Source organism: Pseudophryne corroboree, chromosome 2 (assembly GCF_028390025.1).
Source record: "Pseudophryne corroboree isolate aPseCor3 chromosome 2, aPseCor3.hap2, whole genome shotgun sequence".
In the NCBI taxonomy this organism is placed as follows: Eukaryota; Metazoa; Chordata; class Amphibia; order Anura; family Myobatrachidae; genus Pseudophryne; species Pseudophryne corroboree.
Window position 1 is genome coordinate 648,600,230 of NC_086445.1, and position 20,966 is coordinate 648,621,195.

Sequence of the window (20,966 nt, forward strand, 5' to 3'; positions counted from 1 at the left end):
AATGGACTTTTTAGTGAAACCCAATAGATAGCTTTATTTTCTCTTTGTTTACTCAAATATTGAATGTTTATGTCTTATTAATTTAGTAGGAAAGTATTCTAATGACTTGATTATGACACCCCATAGAATATATTATGTTTAGTACATTGGACACTGTAGCTTATTCACTTAAATCTCTGATAAATTGTGTGTCTGGTATGCACAGTCTGGTTAGCACAGTTAGTGAGGTGTTGGGTTTGCACTATCAAATTAAGATTGTCATTGGTTCGAATTCCATGTTATCATGTTTTTATTTTACTAGTGTGGTTTGTGGCTCTATAATATGAATGCCTATGTCTTTTAACAACAATAGTCAAGTCTTCTAATGGACTTTTTAGTGAAACCCAATAGATAGCTTTATTTTCTCTTTGTTTACTCAAATATTGAATGTTTATGTCTTATTAATTTAGTAGGAAAGTATTCTAATGACTTGCTTATGACACCCCATAGAATATATTATGTTTAGTACCTTGGACACTGTAGCTTATTCACTTAAATATCTGATAAATTGTGGGTCTGGTATGCACAGTCTGATTAGCACAGTTAGTAAGGTGTTGGGTTTGCACTATCAAATTAAGATTGTCATTGGTTCGAATTCCATGTTATCATGTTTTTATTTTACTAGTGTGGTTTGTGGCTCTATAATATGAATGCCTATGTCTTTTAACAACAATAGTCAAGTCTTCTAATGGACTTTTTAGTGAAACCCAATAGATAGCTTTATTTTCTCTTTGTTTACTCAAATATTGAATGCTTATGTCTTATAAATGTAGTAGGAAAGTATTCTAATGACTTGCTTATGACACCCCATAGAATATATTATGTTTAGTATATTGGACACTGTAGCTTATTCACTTAAATCTCTGATAAATTGTGTGTCTGGTATGCACAGTCTGGTTAGCACAGTTAGTGAGGTGTTGGGTTTGCACTATCAAATTAAGACTGTCATTGGTTCGAATTCCATGTTATCATGTTTTTATTTTACTAGTGTGGTTTGTGGCTCTATAATATGAATGCCTATGTCTTTTAACAACAATAGTCAAGTCTTCCAATGGACTTTTTAGTGAAACCCTATAGATAGCTTTATTTTCTCTTTGTTTACTAAAATATTGAATGCTTATGTCTTATAAATTTAGTAGGAAAGTATTCTAATGACTTGCTTATGACACCCCATAGAATATATTATGTTTAGTACCTTGGACACTGTAGCTTATTCACTTAAATCTCTGATAAATTGTGTGTCTGGTATGCACAGTCTGTTTAGCACAGTTAGTAAGGTGTTGGGTTTGTACCGTCAAATTAAGACTGTCATTGGTTCAAATCCAATGGTATCATGTTTTTATTTTACTAGTGTGGTTTGTGGCTCTTTAATATGAATGCTTATGTATTTTAACAACAATTGTCAAGTCTTCCAATGGACTTTTTAGTGAAACCCAATAGATAGCTTTATTTTCTCTTTGTTTACTACATATTGAATGCTTATGTCTTATAAATTGAGTAGGAAAGTATTCTAATGACTTGCTTTGGACACCCCATAGAATATATTATGTTTAGTACCTTGGACACTGTAGCTTATTCACTTAAATCTCTGATAAATTGTGTGTCTGGTATGCGCAGTCTGGTTAGCATAGTTAGTAAGGTGTTGGGTTTGCACTATCAAATTAGTACTGTCATTGGTTCGTATCTCGTGTTATCATGTTTTTATTTTACTAGTGTTGTTTGTGGCTCTATAATATGAATGCCAATGTCTTTTAACAACAATAGTCGAGTCTTCTAATGGACTTTTTAGTGAAACCCAATAGATAGCTTTATTTTCTCTTTGTTTACTCAAATATTGAATGCTTATGTCTTATAAATTTAGTAGGAAAGTATTCTAATGACTTGCTTATGACACCCCATAGAATATATTATGTTTAGTACCTTGGACACTGTAGCTTATTCACTTAAATCTCTGATAAATTGTGTGTCTGGTATGCACAGTATGGTTAGCACAGTTAGTAAGGTGTTGGGTTTGCACTCTCAAATTAAGACTGTCGTTGGTTCGAATCCCATGTTATCATGTTTTTATTTTTCTAGTGTGGTTTGAGGCTCTATAATATGAATGCCTATGTCTTTTAACAACAATAGTCGAGTCTTCTAATGGACTTTTTAGTGAAACCCAATAGATAGCTTTATTTTCTCTTTGTTTACTCAAATATTGAATGCTTATGTCTTATAAATTTAGTAGGAAAGTATTCTAATGACTTGCTTATGACACCCCATAGAATATATTATGTTTAGTACCTTGGACACTGTAGCTTATTCAATTAAATCTCTGATAAATTGTGTGTCTGGTATGCACAGTCTGGTTAGCACAGTTATTAAGGTGTTGGGTTTGCACTATCAAGTTAAGACTGTCATTGGTTCGAATTCCATGTTATCATGTTTTTATTTTACTAGTGTGGTTTGTGGCTCTATAATATGAATGCCTATGTATTTTAACAACAATAGTCAAGTCTTCCAATGGACTTTTTAGTGAAACCCAATAGATAGCTTTATTTTCTCTTTGTTTACTCAAATATTGAATGCTTATGTCTTATAAATTTAGTAGGAAAGTATTCTAATGACTTGCTTATGACACCCCATAGAATATATCATGTTTAGTACCTTGGACACTGTAGCTTATTCACTTAAATCTCAGATAAATTGTGTGTCTGGTATGCACAGTCTGGTTAGCACAGTTATTAAGGTGTTGGGTTTGCACTATCAAATTAAGACTGTCATTGGTTCAAATTCCATGTTATCATGTTTTTATTTTACTAGTGTGGTTTGTGGCTCTATAATATGAATGCCTATGTCTTTTAACAACAATAGTCAAGTCTTCCAATGGACTTTTTAGTGAAACCCAATAGATAGCTTTATTTTCTCTTTGTTTACTCAAATATTGAATGCTTATGTCTTATAAATTTAGTAGGAAAGTATTCTAATGACTTGCTTATGACGCCCCATAGAATATATTATGTTTAGTACCTTGGACACTGTAGCTTATTCACTTAAATCTCAGATAAATTGTGTGTCTGGTATGCACAGTCTGGTTAGCACAGTTAGTAAGATGTTGTGTTTGCACTATCAAATTAAGGCTGTCATTGGTTCGAATCCCATGTTATCATGTTTTTATTTTACTAGTGTGGTTTGTGGCTTTATAATATGAATGCCTATATCTTTTAACAACAATAGTCAAGTCTTCAAATGGAATTTTTAGTGAAACCCAATAGATAGCTTTATTTTCTCTTTGCTAAAATATTGAATGCTTATGTCTTATAAATTTAGTAGGAAAGTATTCTAATGACTTGCTAATGACACCCCATAGAATATATTATGTTTAGTACCTTGGACACTGTAGCTTATTCACTTAAATCTCAGATAAATTGTGTGTCTGGTATGCACAGTCTGGTTAGCACAGTTATTAAGGTGTTGGGTTTGCACTATCAAATTAAGACTGTCATTGGTTCGAATCCCATGTTATCATGTTTTTATTTAACTAGTGTGGTTTGTGGCTCTATAATATGAATGCCTATGTCTTTTAACAACAATAGTCAAGTCTTCCAATGGACTTTTTAGTGAAACCCAATAGATAGCTTTATTTTCTCTTTGTTTACTCAAATATTGAATGTTTATGTCTTATAAATTTAGTAGGAAAGTATTCTAATGACTTGCTTATGACACCCCATAGAATATATTATGTTTAGTACCTTGGACACTGTAGCTTATTCACTTAAATCTCTGATAAATTGTGTGTTTGGTATGCACAGTCTGGTTAGCACAGTTAGTAAGGTGTTGGGTTTGCACTATCAAATTAGGACTGTCATTGGTTCGAATCCCATGTTATCATGTTTTTATTTTACTAGTGTTGTTTGTGGCTCTATAATATGAATGCCTATGTCTTTTAACAACAATAGTCAAGTCTTCTAATGGACTTTTTAGTGAAACCCAATAGATAGCTTTATTTTCTCTTTGTTTACTCAAATATTGAATGCTTATGTCTTATAAATTTAGTAGGAAAGTATTCTAATGACTTGCTTATGACACCCCATAGAATATATTATGTTTAGTACCTTGGACACTGTAGCTTATTCACTTAAATCTCTGATAAATTGTGTGTCTGGTATGCACAGTCTGGTTAGCACAGTTCGTAAGGTGTTGGGTTTGCACTATCAAATAAAGACTGTCATTGGTTCGATTCCCATGTTATCATGTTTTTATTTTACTAGTGTTGTTTGTTGCTCTATAATATGAATGCCTATGTCTTTTAACAACAATAGTCGAGTCTTCTAATGGACTTTTTAGTGAAACCCAATAGATAGCTTTATTTTCTCTTTGTTTACTCAAATATTGAATGCTTATGTCTTATAAATTTAGTAGGAAAGTATTCTAATGACTTGCTTATGACACCCCATAGAATATATTATGTTTAGTACCTTGGACACTGTAGCTTATTCACTTAAATCTCAGATAAATTGGGCGTCTGGTATGCAAAGTCTGGTTAGCACAGTTCGTAAGGTGTTGGGTTTGCATTATCAAATTAGGACTGTCATTCGTTTGAATCCCATGTTATCATGTTTTTATTTTACTAGTGTTGTTTGTGGCTCTATAATATGAATGCCTATGTCTTTTAACAACAATAGTCGAGTCTTCTAATGGACTTTTTAGTGAAACCCAATAGATAGCTTTATTTTCTCTTTGTTTACTCAAATATTGAATGTTTATGTCTTATAAATTTAGTAGGAAAGTATTCTAATGACTTGCTTTTGACACCCCATAGAATATATTATGTTTAGTACCTTGGACACTGTAGCTTATTCACTTAAATCTCTGATAAATTGTGTGTCTGGTATGCACAGTCTGGTTAGCACAGTTAGTAAGGTGTTGGGTTTGCACTATCAAATTAGGATTGTCATTGGTTCGAATCCCATGTTATCATGTTTTTATTTTACTAGTGTTGTTTGTGGCTCTATAATATGAATGCCTATGTCTTTTAACAACAATAGTCAAGTCTTCTAATGGACTTTTTAGTGAAACCCAATAGATAGCTTTATTTTCTCTTTGTTTACTCAAATATTGAATGCTTATGTCTTATAAATTGAGTAGGAAAGTATTCTAATGACTTGCTTATGACACCCCATAGAATATATTATGTTTAGTACCTTGGACACTGTAGCTTATTCACTTAAATCTCTGATAAATTGTGTGTCTGGTATGCACAGTCTGGTTAGCACAGTTCGTAATGTGTTGGGTTTGCACTATCAAATAAAGACTGTCATTGGTTCGATTCCCATGTTATCATGTTTTTATTTTACTAGTGTTGTTTGTTGCTCTATAATATGAATGCCTATGTCTTTTAACAACAATAGTCGAGTCTTCTAATGGACTTTTTAGTGAAACCCAATAGATAGCTTTAGTTTCTCTTTGTTTACTCAAATATTGAATGCTTATGTCTTGTAAATTTAGTAGGAAAGTATTCTAATGACTTGCTTATGACACCCCATAGAATATATTATGTTTAGTACCTTGGACACTGTAGCTTATTCACTTAAATATCTGATAAATTGTGTGTATGGTATGCACAGTCTGGTTAGCACAGTTGTTAAGGTGTTGTGTTTGCACTATCAAGTTAAGACTGTCATTGGTTTGAATCCCATGTTATCATGTTTTTATTTTACTAGTGTGGTTTGTGGCTCTATAATATGAATGCCTATGTCTTTTAACAACAACAGTCAAGTCTTCCAATGGACTTTTTAGTGAAACCCAATAGATAGCTTTATTTTCTCTTTGTTTACTCAAATAGTGAATGCTTATGTCTTGTAAATTTAGTAGGAAAGTATTCTAATGACTTGCTTATGACACCCCATAGAATATATTATGTTTAGTTCCTTGGACACTGTAGCTTATTCACTTAAATATCTGATAAATTGTGTGCATGGTTTGCACAGTCTGGTTAGCACAGTTATTAAGGTGTTGGGTTTGCACTATCAAGTTAAGACTGTCATTGGTTCAAATCCTATGTTATCATGTTTTTATTTTACTAGTGTGGTTTGTGGCTTTATAATATGAATGCCTATATCTTTTAACAACAATAGTCAAGTCTTCAAATGGACTTTTTAGTGAAATCCAACAGATAGCTTTATTTTCTCTTTGTTTACTCTAATATTGAATGCTTATGTCTTATAAATTTAGTAGGAAAGTATTCTAATGACTTGCTTATGACACCCCATAGAATATATTATGTTTAGTACCTTGGACACTGTAGCTTATTCACTTAAATCTCTGATAAATTGTGCGTCTGGTTAGCACAGTTAGTAAGGTGTTGGGGTTTTACTATCAAATTAAGACTGTCATTGGTTCAAGTCCCATGTTATCATGTTTTTATTTTACTAGTGTGGTTTGTGGCTCTATAATATGAATGCCTATGTCTTTTAACAACAATAGTCAAGTCTTCCAATGGACTTTTTAGTGAAACCCAATAGATAGCTTTATTTTCTCTTTGTTTGCTAAAATACTGAATGCTTATGTCTTATAAATTTAGTAGGAAAGTATTCTAATGACTTGCTTATGACACCCCATAGAATATATTATGTTTAGTACCTTGGACACTGTAGCTTATTCACTTAAATCTCAGATAAATTGTATGTCTAGTATGCACAGTCTGGTTAGCACAGTTATTAAGGTGTTGGGTTTGCACTATCAAGTTAAGACTGTCATTGGTTTGAATCCCATGTTCTCATGTTTTTATTTTACTAGTGTGGTTTGTGGCTCTATAATATGAATGCCTATGTCTTTTAACAACAACAGTCAAGTCTTCCAATGGACTTTTTAGTGAAACCCAATAGATAGCTTTATTTTCTCTTTGTTTACTCAAATAGTGAATGCTTATGTCTTATAAATTTAGTAGGAAAGTATTCTAATGACTTGCTTATGACACCCCATAGAATATATTATGTTTAGTACCTTGGGCACTGTAGCTTATTCACTTAAATCTCAGATAAATTGTATGTCTGGTATGCACAGTCTGATTAGCACAGTTAGTAAGGTGTTGGGTTTGCACTATCAAATTAAGACTGTCATTGGTTCGAATACCATGTTATCATGTTTTTATTTTACTAGTGTGGTTTGTGGCTTTATAATATGAATGCCTATATCTTTTAACAACAATAGTCAAGTCTACAAATGAACTTTTTAGTGAAATCCAATAGATAGCTTTATTTTCTCTTTGTTTACTCTAATATTGAATGCTTATGTCTTATTAATTTAGTAGGAAAGTATTCTAATGACTTGCTTATGACACCCCATAGAATATATTATGTTTAGTACCTTGGACACTGTAGCTTATTCACTTAAATATCTGATAAATTGTGTGTCTGGTATGCACAGTCTGATTAGCACAGTTAGTAAGGTGTTGGGTTTGCACTATCAAGTTAAGATTGTCATTGGTTCGAATTCCATGTTATCATGTTTTTATTTTACTAGTGTGGTTTGTGGCTCTATAATATGAATGCCTATATCTTTTAACAACAATAGTCAAGTCTTCAAATGGAATTTTTAGTGAAACCCAATAGATAGCTTTATTTTCTCTTTGCTAAAATATTGAATGCTTATGTCTTATAAATTTAGTAGGAAAGTATTCTAATGACTTGCTAATGACACCCCATAGAATATATTATGTTTAGTACCTTGGACACTGTAGCTTATTCACTTAAATCTCAGATAAATTGTGTGTCTGGTATGCACAGTCTGGTTAGCACAGTTATTAAGGTGTTGGGTTTGCACTATCAAATTAAGACTGTCATTGGTTCGAATCCCATGTTATCATGTTTTTATTTAACTAGTGTGGTTTGTGGCTCTATAATATGAATGCCTATGTCTTTTAACAACAATAGTCAAGTCTTCCAATGGACTTTTTAGTGAAACCCAATAGATAGCTTTATTTTCTCTTTGTTTACTCAAATATTGAATGTTTATGTCTTATAAATTTAGTAGGAAAGTATTCTAATGACTTGCTTATGACACCCCATAGAATATATTATGTTTAGTACCTTGGACACTGTAGCTTATTCACTTAAATCTCTGATAAATTGTGTGTCTGGTATGCACAGTCTGGTTAGCACAGTTAGTAAGGTGTTGGGTTTGCACTATCAAATTAGGACTGTCATTGGTTCGAATCCCATGTTATCATGTTTTTATTTTACTAGTGTTGTTTGTGGCTCTATAATATGAATGCCTATGTCTTTTAACAACAATAGTCAAGTCTTCTAATGGACTTTTTAGTGAAACCCAATAGATAGCTTTATTTTCTCTTTGTTTACTCAAATATTGAATGCTTATGTCTTATAAATTTAGTAGGAAAGTATTCTAATGACTTGCTTATGACACCCCATAGAATATATTATGTTTAGTACCTTGGACACTGTAGCTTATTCACTTAAATCTCTGATAAATTGTGTGTCTGGTATGCACAGTCTGGTTAGCACAGTTCGTAAGGTGTTGGGTTTGCACTATCAAATAAAGACTGTCATTGGTTCGATTCCCATGTTATCATGTTTTTATTTTACTAGTGTTGTTTGTTGCTCTATAATATGAATGCCTATGTCTTTTAACAACAATAGTCGAGTCTTCTAATGGACTTTTTAGTGAAACCCAATAGATAGCTTTATTTTCTCTTTGTTTACTCAAATATTGAATGCTTATGTCTTATAAATTTAGTAGGAAAGTATTCTAATGACTTGCTTATGACACCCCATAGAATATATTATGTTTAGTACCTTGGACACTGTAGCTTATTCACTTAAATCTCAGATAAATTGGGCGTCTGGTATGCAAAGTCTGGTTAGCACAGTTAGTAAGGTGTTGGGTTTGCATTATCAAATTAGGACTGTCATTCGTTTGAATCCCATGTTATCATGTTTTTATTTTACTAGTGTTGTTTGTGGCTCTATAATATGAATGCCTATGTCTTTTAACAACAATAGTCGAGTCTTCTAATGGACTTTTTAGTGAAACCCAATAGATAGCTTTATTTTCTCTTTGTTTACTCAAATATTGAATGTTTATGTCTTATAAATTTAGTAGGAAAGTATTCTAATGACTTGCTTATGACACCCCATAGAATATATTATGTTTAGTACCTTGGACACTGTAGCTTATTCACTTAAATCTCTGATAAATTGTGTGTCTGGTATGCACAGTCTGGTTAGCACAGTTAGTAAGGTGTTGGGTTTGCACTATCAAATTAGGATTGTCATTGGTTCGAATCCCATGTTATCATGTTTTTATTTTACTAGTGTTGTTTGTGGCTCTATAATATGAATGCCTATGTCTTTTAACAACAATAGTCAAGTCTTCTAATGGACTTTTTAGTGAAACCCAATAGATAGCTTTATTTTCTCTTTGTTTACTCAAATATTGAATGCTTATGTCTTATAAATTTAGTAGGAAAGTATTCTAATGACTTGCTTATGACACCCCATAGAATATATTATGTTTAGTACCTTGGACACTGTAGCTTATTCACTTAAATCTCTGATAAATTGTGCGTCTGGTTAGCACAGTTAGTAAGGTGTTGGGGTTTTACTATCAAATTAAGACTGTTATTGGTTCGAATCCCATGTTATCATGTTTTTATTTTACTAGTGTGGTTTGTGGCTCTATAATATGAATGCCTATGTCTTTTAACAACAATAGTCAAGTCTTCCAATGGACTTTTTAGTGAAACCCAATAGATAGCTTTATTTTCTCTTTGTTTACTCAAATATTGAATGTTTATGTCTTATAAATTTAGTAGGAAAGTATTCTAATGACTTGCTTATGACACCCCATAGAATATATTATGTTTAGTACCTTGGACACTGTAGCTTATTCACTTAAATCTCTGATAAATTGTGTGTCTGGTATGCACAGTCTGGTTAGCACAGTTAGTAAGGTGTTGGGTTTGCACTATCAAATTAGGACTGTCATTGGTTCGAATCCCATGTTATCATGTTTTTATTTTACTAGTGTTGTTTGTGGCTCTATAATATGAATGCCTATGTCTTTTAACAACAATAGTCAAGTCTTCTAATGGACTTTTTAGTGAAACCCAATAGATAGCTTTATTTTCTCTTTGTTTACTCAAATATTGAATGCTTATGTCTTATAAATTTAGTAGGAAAGTATTCTAATGACTTGCTTATGACACCCCATAGAATATATTATGTTTAGTACCTTGGACACTGTAGCTTATTCACTTAAATCTCTGATAAATTGTGTGTCTGGTATGCACAGTCTGGTTAGCACAGTTCGTAAGGTGTTGGGTTTGCACTATCAAATAAAGACTGTCATTGGTTCGATTCCCATGTTATCATGTTTTTATTTTACTAGTGTTGTTTGTTGCTCTATAATATGAATGCCTATGTCTTTTAACAACAATAGTCGAGTCTTCTAATGGACTTTTTAGTGAAACCCAATAGATAGCTTTATTTTCTCTTTGTTTACTCAAATATTGAATGCTTATGTCTTATAAATTTAGTAGGAAAGTATTCTAATGACTTGCTTATGACACCCCATAGAATATATTATGTTTAGTACCTTGGACACTGTAGCTTATTCACTTAAATCTCAGATAAATTGGGCGTCTGGTATGCAAAGTCTGGTTAGCACAGTTAGTAAGGTGTTGGGTTTGCATTATCAAATTAGGACTGTCATTCGTTTGAATCCCATGTTATCATGTTTTTATTTTACTAGTGTTGTTTGTGGCTCTATAATATGAATGCCTATGTCTTTTAACAACAATAGTCGAGTCTTCTAATGGACTTTTTAGTGAAACCCAATAGATAGCTTTATTTTCTCTTTGTTTACTCAAATATTGAATGTTTATGTCTTATAAATTTAGTAGGAAAGTATTCTAATGACTTGCTTATGACACCCCATAGAATATATTATGTTTAGTACCTTGGACACTGTAGCTTATTCACTTAAATCTCTGATAAATTGTGTGTCTGGTATGCACAGTCTGGTTAGCACAGTTAGTAAGGTGTTGGGTTTGCACTATCAAATTAGGATTGTCATTGGTTCGAATCCCATGTTATCATGTTTTTATTTTACTAGTGTTGTTTGTGGCTCTATAATATGAATGCCTATGTCTTTTAACAACAATAGTCAAGTCTTCTAATGGACTTTTTAGTGAAACCCAATAGATAGCTTTATTTTCTCTTTGTTTACTCAAATATTGAATGCTTATGTCTTATAAATTTAGTAGGAAAGTATTCTAATGACTTGCTTATGACACCCCATAGAATATATTATGTTTAGTACCTTGGACACTGTAGCTTATTCACTTAAATCTCTGATAAATTGTGTGTCTGGTATGCACAGTCTGGTTAGCACAGTTCGTAAGGTGTTGGGTTTGCACTATCAAATAAAGACTGTCATTGGTTCGATTCCCATGTTATCATGTTTTTATTTTACTAGTGTTGTTTGTTGCTCTATAATATGAATGCCTATGTCTTTTAACAACAATAGTCGAGTCTTCTAATGGACTTTTTAGTGAAACCCAATAGATAGCTTTAGTTTCTCTTTGTTTACTCAAATATTGAATGCTTATGTCTTGTAAATTTAGTAGGAAAGTATTCTAATGACTTGCTTATGACACCCCATAGAATATATTATGTTTAGTACCTTGGACACTGTAGCTTATTCACTTAAATCTCTGATAAATTGGGCGTCTGGTATGCAAAGTCTGGTTAGCACAGTTAGTAAGGTGTTGGGTTTGCATTATCAAATTATGACTGTCATTGGTTTGAATCCCATGTTATCATGTTTTTATTTTACTAGTGTGGTTTGTGGCTCTATAATATGAATGCCTATGTCTTTTAACAACAATAGTCGAGTTTTCTAATGGACTTTTTAGTGAAACCCAATAGATAGCTTTATTTTCTCTTTGTTTACTCAAATATTGAATGCTTATGTCTTATAAATTTAGTAGGAAAGTATTCTAATGACTTGCTTATGACACCCCATAGAATATATTATGTTTAGTACCTTGGACACTGTAGCTTATTCACTTAAATATCTGATAAATAGTGTGTATGGTATGCACAGTCTGGTTAGCACAGTTATTAAGGTGTTGGGTTTGCACTATCAAGTTAAGACTGTCATTGGTTTGAATCCCATGTTATCATGTTTTTATTTTACTAGTGTGGTTTGTGGCTCTATAATATGAATGCCTATGTCTTTTAACAACAATAGTCAAGTCTTCCAATGGACTTTTTAGTGAAACCCAATAGATAGCTTTATTTTCTCTTTGCTAAAATATTGAATGCTTATGTCTTATAAATTTAGTAGGAAAGTTTTCTAATGACTTGCTAATGACACCCCATAGAATATATTATGTTTAGTACCTTGGACACTGTAGCTTATTCACTTAAATATCTGATAAATTGTGTGTATGGTATGCACAGTCTGGTTAGCACAGTTATTAAGGTGTTGTGTTTGCACTATCAAGTTAAGACTGTCATTGGTTTGAATCCCATGTTATCATGTTTTTATTTTACTAGTGTGGTTTGTGGCTCTATAATATGAATGCCTATGTCTTTTAACAACAACAGTCAAGTCTTCCAATGGACTTTTTAGTGAAACCCAATAGATAGCTTTATTTTCTCTTTGTTTACTCAAATAGTGAATGCTTATGTCTTGTAAATTTAGTAGGAAAGTATTCTAATGACTTGCTTATGACACCCCATAGAATATATTATGTTTAGTTCCTTGGACACTGTAGCTTATTCACTTAAATATCTGATAAATTGTGTGCATGGTTTGCACAGTCTGGTTAGCACAGTTATTAAGGTGTTTGGTTTGCACTATCAAGTTAAGACTGTCATTGGTTCAAATCCTATGTTATCATGTTTTTATTTTACTAGTGTGGTTTGTGGCTTTATAATATGAATGCCTATATCTTTTAACAACAATAGTCAAGTCTTCAAATGGACTTTTTAGTGAAATCCAACAGATAGCTTTATTTTCTCTTTGTTTACTCTAATATTGAATGCTTATGTCTTATAAATTTAGTAGGAAAGTATTCTAATGACTTGCTTATGACACCCCATAGAATATATTATGTTTAGTACCTTGGACACTGTAGCTTATTCACTTAAATCTCTGATAAATTGTGCGTCTGGTTAGCACAGTTAGTAAGGTGTTGGGGTTTTACTATCAAATTAAGACTGTCATTGGTTCAAGTCCCATGTTATCATGTTTTTATTTTACTAGTGTGGTTTGTGGCTCTATAATATGAATGCCTATGTCTTTTAACAACAATAGTCAAGTCTTCCAATGGACTTTTTAGTGAAACCCAATAGATAGCTTTATTTTCTCTTTGTTTGCTAAAATATTGAATGCTTATGTCTTATAAATTTAGTAGGAAAGTATTCTAATGACTTGCTTATGACACCCCATAGAATATATTATGTTTAGTACCTTGGACACTGTAGCTTATTCACTTAAATCTCAGATAAATTGTATGTCTGGTATGCACAGTCTGGTTAGCACAGTTATTAAGGTGTTGGGTTTGCACTATCAAATTAAGACTGTCATTGGTTCGAATACCATGTTCTCATGTTTTTATTTTACTAGTGTGGTTTGTGGCTTTATAATATGAATGCCTATATCTTTTAACAACAATAGTCAAGTCTTCAAATGAACTTTTTAGTGAAATCCAATAGATAGCTTTATTTTCTCTTTGTTTACTCTAATATTGAATGCTTATGTCTTATTAATTTAGTAGGAAAGTATTCTAATGACTTGCTTATGACACCCCATAGAATATATTATGTTTAGTACCTTGGACACTGTAGCTTATTCACTTAAATATCTGATAAATTGTGTGTCTGGTATGCACAGTCTGGTTAGCACAGTTATTAAGGTGTTGGGTTTGCACTATCAAATTAAGACTGTCATTGGTTCGAATACCATGTTCTCATGTTTTTATTTTACTAGTGTGGTTTGTGGCTTTATAATATGAATGCCTATATCTTTTAACAACAACAGTCAAGTCTTCCAATGGACTTTTTAGTGAAACCCAATAGATAGCTTTATTTTCTCTTTGTTTACTCAAATAGTGAATGCTTATGTCTTATAAATTTAGTAGGAAAGTATTCTAATGACTTGCTTATGACACCCCATAGAATATATTATGTTTAGTACCTTGGACACTGTAGCTTATTCACTTAAATCTCAGATAAATTGTATGTCTGGTATGCACAGTCTGATTAGCACAGTTAGTAAGGTGTTGGGTTTGCACTATCAAATTAAGACTGTCATTGGTTCGAATACCATGTTATCATGTTTTTATTTTACTAGTGTGGTTTGTGGCTTTATAATATGAATGCCTATATCTTTTAACAACAATAGTCAAGTCTACAAATGAACTTTTTAGTGAAATCCAATAGATAGCTTTATTTTCTCTTTGTTTACTCTAATATTGAATGCTTATGTCTTATTAATTTAGTAGGAAAGTATTCTAATGACTTGCTTATGACACCCCATAGAATATATTATGTTTAGTACCTTGGACACTGTAGCTTATTCACTTAAATATCTGATAAATTGTGTGTCTGGTATGCACAGTCTGATTAGCACAGTTAGTAAGGTGTTGGGTTTGCACTATCAAATTAAGACTGTCATTGGTTCGAATACCATGTTATCATGTTTTTATTTTACTAGTGTGGTTTGTGGCTTTATAATATGAATGCCTATATCTTTTAACAACAATAGTCAAGTCTACAAATGAACTTTTTAGTGAAATCCAATAGATAGCTTTATTTTCTCTTTGTTTACTCAAATAGTGAATGCTTATGTCTTATAAATTTAGTAGGAAAGTATTCTAATGACTTGCTTATGACACCCCATAGAATATATTATGTTTAGTACCTTGGACACTGTAGCTTATTCACTTAAATCTCAGATAAATTGTATGTCTGGTATGCACAGTCTGATTAGCACAGTTAGTAAGGTGTTGGGTTTGCACTATCAAATTAAGACTGTCATTGGTTCGAATACCATGTTATCATGTTTTTATTTTACTAGTGTGGTTTGTGGCTTTATAATATGAATGCCTATATCTTTTAACAACAATAGTCAAGTCTACAAATGAACTTTTTAGTGAAATCCAATAGATAGCTTTATTTTCTCTTTGTTTACTCTAATATTGAATGCTTATGTCTTATTAATTTAGTAGGAAAGTATTCTAATGACTTGCTTATGACACCCCATAGAATATAATATGTTTAGTACCTTGGACACTGTAGCTTATTCACTTAAATATCTGATAAATTGTGTGTCTGATATGCACAGTCTGATTAGCACAGTTAGTAAGCTGTTGGGTTTGCACTATCAAGTTAAGATTGTCATTGGTTTGAATTCCATGTTATCATGTTTTTATTTTACTAGTGTGGTTTGTGGCTCTATAATATGAATGCCTATGTCTTTTAACAACAATAGTCAAGTCTTCAAATGGACTTTTTAGTGAAACCCAATAGATAGCTTCATTTTCTCTTTGCTAAAATATTGAATGCTTATGTCTTATAAATTTAGTAGGAAAGTATTCTAATGACTTGCTAATGACACCCCATAGAATATATTATGTTTAGTACCTTGGACACTGTAGCTTATTCACTTAAATATCTAATAAATTGTGTGTCTGGTATGCACAGTCTGGTTAGCACAGTTAGTAAGGTGTTGGGTTTGCACTATCAAATTAAGACTGTCATTGGTTCGAATCCCATGTTATCATGTTTTTATTTAACTAGTGTGGTTTGTGGCTCTATAATATGAATGCCTATGTCTTTTAACAACAATAGTCAAGTCTTCCAATGGACTTTTTAGTGAAACCCAATAGATAGCTTTATTTTCTCTTTGTTTACTCAAATATTGAATGCTTATGTCTTATAAATTTAGTAGGAAAGTATTCTAATGACTTGCTTATGACACCCCATAGAATATATTATGTTTAGTACCTTGGACACTGTAGCTTATTCACTTAAATCTCTGATAAATTGTGTGTCTGGTTAGCACAGTTAGTAAGTTGTTGGGTTTGCACTATCAAATTAGGACTGTCATTGGTTCGAATCCCATGTTATCATGTTTTTATTTTACTAGTGTTGTTTGTGGCTCTATAATATGAATGCCTATGTCTTTTAACAACAATAGTCAAGTCTTCTAATGGACCTTTTAGTGAAACCCAATAGATAGCTTTATTTTCTCTTTGTTTACTCAAATATTGAATGCTTATGTCTTATAAATTTAGTAGGAAAGTTTTCTAATGACTTGCTTATGACACCCCATAGAATATATTATGTTTAGTACCTTGGACACTGTAGCTTATTCACTTAAATCTCTGATAAATTGTGTGTCTGGTATGCACAGTCTGGTTAGCACAGTTCGTAAGGTGTTGGGTTTGCACTATCAAATAAAGACTGTCATTGGTTTGATTCCCATGTTATCATGTTTTTATTTTACTAGTGTTGTTTGTTGCTCTATAATATGAATGCCTATGTCTTTTAACAACAATAGTCGAGTCTTCTAATGGACTTTTTAGTGAAACCCAATAGATAGCTTTATTTTCTCTTTGTTTGCTCAAATATTGGATGCTTATGTCTTATAAATTTAGTAGGAAAGTATTCTAATGACTTGCTTATGACACCCCATAGAATATATTATGTTTAGTACCTTGGACACTGTAGCTTATTCACTTAAATCTCAGATAAATTGTATGTCTGGTATGCACAGTCTGGTTAGCACAGTTAGTAAGGTGTTGGGTTTGCACTATCAAATTAAGACTGTCATTGGTTCGAATACCATGTTATCATGTTTTTATTTTACTAGTGTGGTTTGTGGCTTTATAATATGAATGCCTATATCTTTTAACAACAATAGTCAAGTCTTCAAATGAACTTTTTAGTGAAATCCAATAGATAGCTTTATTTTCTCTTTGTTTACTCTAATATTGAATGCTTATGTCTTATTAATTTAGTAGGAAAGTATTCTAATGACTTGCTTATGACACCCCATAGAATATATTATGTTTAGTACCTTGGACACTGTAGCTTATTCACTTAAATATCTGATAAATTGTGTGTCTGGTATGCACAGTCTGATTAGCACAGTTAGTAAGGTGTTGGGTTTGCACTATCAAATTAAGATTGTCATTGGTTCGAATTCCATGTTATCATGTTTTTATTTTACTAGTGTGGTTTGTGGCTCTATAATATGAATGCCTATGTCTTTTAACAACAATAGTCAAGTCTTCCAATGGACTTTTTAGTGAAACCCAATAGATAGCTTTATTTTCTCTTTGCTAAAATATTGAATGCTTATGTCTTATAAATTTAGTAGGAAAGTATTCTAATGACTTGCTAATGACACCCCATAGAATATATTATGTTTAGTACCTTGGACACTGTAGCTTATTCACTTAAATATCTAATAAATTGTGTGTCAGGTATGCACAGTCTGGTTAGCACAGTTAGTAAGATGTTGGGTTTGCACTATCAAATTAAGACTGTCATTGGTTCGAATCCCATGTTATCATGTTTTTATTTAACTAGTGTGGTTTGTGGCTCTATAATATGAATGCCTATGTCTTTTAACAACAATAGTCAAGTCTTCCAATGGACTTTTTAGTGAAACCCAATAGATAGCTTTATTTTCTCTTTGTTTACTCAAATATTGAATGCTTATGTCTTATAAATTTAGTAGGAAAGTATTCTAATGACTTGCTTATGACACCCCATAGAATATATTATGTTTAGTACCTTGGACACTGTAGCTTATTCACTTAAATATCTGATAAATTGTGTGTCTGGTATGCACAGTCTGGTTAGCACAGTTATTAAGGTGTTGGGTTTGCACTATCAAGTTAAGACTGTCATTGGTTCGAATCCCATGTTATCATGATTTTATTTTACTAGTGTGGTTTGTGGCTCTATAATATGAATGCCTATGTCTTTTAACAACAATAGTCGAGTCTTCTAATGGACTTTTTAGTGAAACCCAATAGATAGCTTTATATTCTCTTTGTTTACTCAAATATTGAATGCTTATGTCTTATAAATTTAGTAGGAAAGTATTCTAATGACTTGCTTATGACACCCCATAGAATATATTATGTTTAGTACCTTGGACGCTGTAGCTTATTCACTTAAATCTCTGATAAATTGTGTGTCTGGTATGCACAGTCTGGTTAGCACAGTTAGTAAGGTGTTGGGTTTGCACTATCAAATTAGGACTGTCATTGGTTTGAATCCCATGTTATCATGTTTTTATTTTACTAGTGTTGTTTGTGGCTCTATAATATGAATGCCTATGTCTTTTAACAACAATAGTCGAGTCTTCTAATGGACTTTTTAGTGAAACCCAATAGATAGCTTTATTTTCTCTTTGTTTACTCAAATATTGAATGCTTATGTCTTATAAATTTAGTAGGAAAGTATTCTAATGACTTGCTTATGACACCCCATAGAATATATTATGTTTAGTACCTTGGACACTGTAGCTTATTCACTTAAATTTCTGATAAATTGTGTGTCTGGTATTCACAGTCTGGTTAGCACAGTTAGTAAGGTGTTGGGTTTGCACTATCAAATTAGGACTGTCATTGGTATGAATCCCATATTATCATGTTTTTATTTTACTAGTGTTGTTTGTGGCTCTATAATATGAATGCCTATGTCTGTTAACAACAATAGTCGAGTCTTCTAATGGACTTTTTAGTGAAACCCAATAGATAGCTTTATTTTCTCTTTGTTTACTCAAATATTGAATGCTTATGTCTTATTAATGTAGTAGGAAAGTATTCTAATGACTTGCTTATGACACCCCATAGAATATATTATGTTTAGTACCTTGGACACTGTAGCTTATTCACTTAAATCTCAGATAAATTGGGCGTTTGGTATGCAAAGTCTGGTTAGCACAGTTAGTAAGGTGTTAGGTTTGCATTATCAAATTAGGACTGTCATTGGTTTGAATCCCATGTTATCATGTTTTTATTTTACTAGTGTTGTTTGTGGCTCTATAATATGAATGCCTATGTCTTTTAACAACAATAGTCGAGTCTTCTAATGGACTTTTTAGTGAAATCCAATAGATAGCTTTATTTTCTCTTTGTTTACTCTAATATTGAATGCTTATGTCTTATTAATTTAGTAGGAAAGTATTCTAATGACTTGCTTATGACACCCCATAGAATATATTATGTTTAGTACCTTGGACACTGTAGCTTATTCACTTAAATATCTGATAAATTGTGTGTCTGGTATGCACAGTCTGATTAGCACAGTTAGTAAGGTGTTGGGTTTGCACTATCAAATTAAGATTGTCATTGGTTCGAATTCCATGTTATCATGTTTTTATTTTACTAGTGTTGTTTGTGGCTCTATAATATGAATGCCTATGTCTTTTAACAACAATAGTCGAGTCTTCTAATGGACTTTTTAGTGAAACCCAATAGATAGCTTTATTTTCTCTTTGTTTACTCAAATATTGAATGCTTATGTCTTATAAATTTAGTAGGAAAGTATTCTAATGACTTGCTTATGACACCCCATAGAATATATTATGTTTAGTACCTTGGACACTGTAGCTTATTCACTTAAATCTCTGATAAATTGTGTGTCTGGTATGCACAGTCTGGTTAGCACAGTTAGTAAGGTGTTGGGTTTGCACTATCAAATTAGGACTGTCATTGGTATGAATCCCATGTTATCATGTTTTTATTTTACTAGTGTTGTTTGTGGCTCTATAATATGAATGCCTATGTCTTTTAACAACAATAGTCGAGTCTTCTAATGGACTTTTTAGTGAAACCCAATAGATAGCTTTATTTTCTCTTTGTTTACTCAAATATTGAATGCTTATGTCTTATTAATGTAGTAGGAAAGTATTCTAATGACTTGCTTATGACACACCATAGAATATATTATGTTTAGTACCTTGGACACTGTAGCTTATTCACTTAAATCTCAGATAAATTGTGTGTCTGGTATGCACAGTCTGGTTAGCACAGTCAGTAAGGTGTTGTGTTTGCACTATCAAATTAAGACTGTCATTGGTTTGAATCCCATGTTATCATGTTTTTATTTTACTAGTGTGGTTTGTGGCTTTATAATATGAATGCCTATATCTTTTAACAACAATAGTCAAGTCTTCAAATGGACTTTTTAGTGAAATCCAATAGATAGCTTTATTTTCTCTTTGTTTACTCTAATATTGAATGCTTATGTCTTATAAATTTAGTAGGAAAGTATTCTAATGACTTGCTTATGACACCCCATAGAATATATTATGTTTAGTACCTTGGACACTGTAGCTTATTCACTTAAATCTCTGATAAATTGTGTGTATGGTATGCAAAGTCTGGTTAGCACAGTTAGTAAGGTGTTGGGGTTGTACTATCAAATTAAGACTGTCATTGGTTCAAGTCCCATGTTATCATGTTTTTATTTTACTAGTGTGGTTTGTGGCTCTATAATATGAATGCCTATGTCTTTTAACAACAATAGTCAAGTCTTCCAATGGACTTTTTAGTGAAACCCAATAGATAGCTTTATTTTCTCTTTGTTTGCTGAAATATTGAATGCTTATGTCTTATAAATTTAGTAGGAAAGTATTCTAATGACTTGCTAATGACACCCCATAGAATATATTATGTTTAGTACCTTGGACACTGTAGCTTATTCACTTAAATCTCAGATAAATTGTATGTCTGGTATGCACAGTCTGGTTAGCACAGTTAGTAAGGTGTTGGGGTTGTACTATCAAATTAAGACTGTCATTGGTTCAAGTCCCATGTTATCATGTTTTTATTTTACTAGTGTTGTTTGTGGCTCTATAATATGAATGCATATGTCTTTTAACAACAATAG